Below are 3,412 nucleotides of genomic sequence, written 5' to 3' on the forward strand. Positions count from 1 at the left end.
GAATGGCTCAGCTCCCCAGCAGGACTGCCAGCTTCTCCGGGACCAGGCTTTGATCTTTATACCCCTGCACAGCGGTTCAGAGCTGGCATGGACCCCAGGACTTGATGGGTACTCCCCACATCCCTTTGGCACCCAAGCTTGGCTCCTTACAGGCAGGCACTTCTCATCTCTGTGTTTCTGCAGAGCCTGGTGCCAGCGAGGACACAGGAGAGGTCGTCAGTGGTGTTGTTCATGTCACTCATCCCATCGGAGGGAAGCTCTTTGTAAAGGATTCAACGTCATGACAGAATGGACATAGACAAGATCCACTGAGGCATTTGACATATACACTAGTGGACACATGGACTGATGCAAACCCCGCCTTCAAGAAACTAGTGACCTGGGGCACCTGGGTGGCTCAGTGGGTTAAGCCGCTGCCTTCGGCTCAGGTCATGATCTCAGGGTCCTGGGATCGAGTCCCACATCGGGCTCTCTGCTCAGCAGGGAGCCTGCTTCCCTCTCTCTTTCTCTGCCTGCCTCTCTGCCTACTTGTGATCTCTCTCCGTCAAATAAATAAATAAATAAAATCTTGAAAAAAATTTAAAAAAAAAAAAAAGAAAGAAATTAGTGACCTACTTAGAAATTACACTTCTGGGGTGCCTGGGTTGCTCAGTGGATTAAGCCTCTGCCTCCGGCTCAGGTCATGATCTCAGGGTCATCGGACCGAGCCCTGCATCGGGCTCTCTGCTCAGCGGGGAGCCTGCTTCCTCCTCTCTCTCTCTGCCTCCCTCTCTGCCTACTTGTGATCTCTGTCTCTCTGGTGAATAAGTAAATAAAACCTTTAAAAAAAAAAAAAGAAAGAAAGAAACTACACTTCTAACTATTCTTTGTGAGCAAAGATGATCCAGGCATGGAGGACATAGAATTTCAGCTGTCTTCCAAGTGGAATGCATGGGCCTCCTGCTAAATTAGTCCTTCCTTCCTTCAACATTTACGGGCCCCTACTGTGTGCCAACTGAGAACTCCAGGAGAACAGGTTAACCCTGCATGGAGGGATGGGGTGAGGTCATGTCCGCGACGAACTCATTACATGGGGATAGGCGCTGCTTGGAAAGATGGTCTAAGGGCCCTGGGATTAAGAAGAGAGTAAATGAATTCCTCCCAGGGGCAGGAAGGGAGGACGAAGGTTGGGAAGGTCATTTTAAGGGTGGACAGATCCTAAGTGCAGTAGAATATTCAAGGCCAGAGGTTATTAACAAAGGCATGGAAATATAACAGTGCCTTGGGGATGCAACTATGATGGGGAACAACTTTGGCTGGGGAACAGAGCATTTGCTTCTAATAAACTCCACTGGTTTGGGGTGACTGGGTGGCTCAAGTGTTTAAGCATCTGCCTCCTGCTCAGGTCATGGTCCCGGGGTCCTGGGATGGAGTCCCACATCAGGTTCCCTGCTCAGCAGGGAGTCTGCTTCTCCTTCTGACTATCTCTCTCTCTTTCTCCCTGACAAATAAATAAATGAAATATTTTTTAAAATATTAAAAAAAAAAAACCCTCCACTGGTTTCAAGGACTCTGCTCAGAAATCGATGCCTGGATCACTTCCCCTAACAGTTCCAGAGTCCGGACATGGGTGAGTAGGCTTTCTGAGGAACAGGACAGAACTTGTGCCTGGAATCTTGGACACAACCAAAGACACCCTTGGGGGCCTGGCAAGAGGCCATGCCTGACCCTGTCCCCAGCACTGACCAGCTAGGTGTGGGCAGACCCTCTCTAGTTCTTTCCCCCTCAGGTGACTAAGAACCTTATCATTATAAAAGCCGTAAAAATGCCAAACTTTAACCTTATTAAAGTCACACTGTTCTGGTCTTGGCAACTCTAATAGGATTTTACAACTCAGCCTCTTCGGCTGGAGTCCTTGAATAGTCCAAGGTCTGTCAGGGTCCGTGATGGGTGACTAATGTGATCACGATTAGAGCCAGCCCACCCACATTCCCGGCCTCCCCCGGCCCAGCCCCCACCAGACTCACCATGGCCTTCCATAATGGCCTTCTGTTTATTTACAAATGGAAACTGAGAAATTTCCACTATCCTGGACCCCGGGAAGAACACGTGAGTGTGCCCTATGGCACTCACGGGCTGTCACGTTATTTTCTTCTGGATGAGTGAAACACAGTGAAATTTTTAGCTGTTATTGTAACGATTAATACACTAATCCATACCTCAGGAGAGGCAAACAGGAAAGTGACATGAGAACAAGCACAGGAGGGGGAAGAGGAAAAGCAGGAAGGGAAGAGAGGACCCAAAGCAGAGAAGGGAGTGGGAAGACACAGAAAGGAAGGACAGAGAGACAACAGGCAAGTGGCCCTTCTCCCAAGGGCTGTTTGGATCCAACACGCTTGAGCACACTGAGGGGTCCTCTCCTGCCCAGGGCCACATTACTGGGAAGTCAGGTGAGTCAGTTCCCAAGAAGAGTCTTCCAGAAGCAGTTATGAACAGAAGGGTCTCCTTATGTTACAGGGGTTATAGACCCTTGAGGACTGGAAGAAAGAGATGGGCTCTCTCCCAAGAAAAACATGCACAGAGAGAAATTTTGTACCCAGTGTCAGGGAGTTCATCAAGCCCCTAGACCTTCATAAAAAATAAAGACAAACAGTCCTGTTGTCCAGATGATGGTGTTTCAGCAGCTGGGACGACGTCCCCTCCATCAGACCCCCTCTGCAACACAAGCCTTCCAGAAACAGGTTTGGGAAGATGACAACGGAATCATCACACGCGTCCTCTCTGCCAAGCCTGACTTGCCCTATAAGAACACAACCCTCAGGGCACCTGTGTGGCTCAGTGGGTTAAGTGACTGCCTTCAGCTCAGGTCATGATCTTGGAGTCCTAGGATCGAGTCCCACGTGGGGTTCCCTGCTCAGCAGGGAGTCTGCTTTTCCCTTTGACCCTCCCCCTTCTTATTTTCTCTCTTTCTCAAATAAATAAATAAATAAAAATATTTTTTAAAAAAATAAATAAATAAAAATATTTTTTAAAAAAATATTTTTTAAAAAATATTTTTAAAAAAAAAATATTAGGTCCACACTAGGTCAGCCTTCCAGGAGCCCACGCCCGCAGGGTCCCCTCGTCCACTCTGGGCCATCCACTTGCCCCAACAAGAAGTGGTGTCCTTTCTGCACACGAACGTGTCTGAGTCCTTGAGACCTGCACACAGATGGACCAAGGGACGGTGGTCAAACCACCCATGGGAAAAAATATCGGTGACATGAATGAGTCCTCCAGAGTCAAATTTTCACCTCTTCCAGTGATTATTTTTATCAGGTTGTAGCATAATGATTTCATATTCTGTGTCGTCAAAACCTGGCTCTCTGCAGACGTCATTGCCTTTGCTGAAATCAGGGGTCACTCCCAACAGCTAGAGATTTTCTTTCCTGTT

The sequence above is a fragment of the Neovison vison genome, chromosome 2, assembly GCF_020171115.1.
Source record: "Neovison vison isolate M4711 chromosome 2, ASM_NN_V1, whole genome shotgun sequence".
Lineage (NCBI taxonomy): Eukaryota > Metazoa > Chordata > Mammalia > Carnivora > Mustelidae > Neogale > Neogale vison.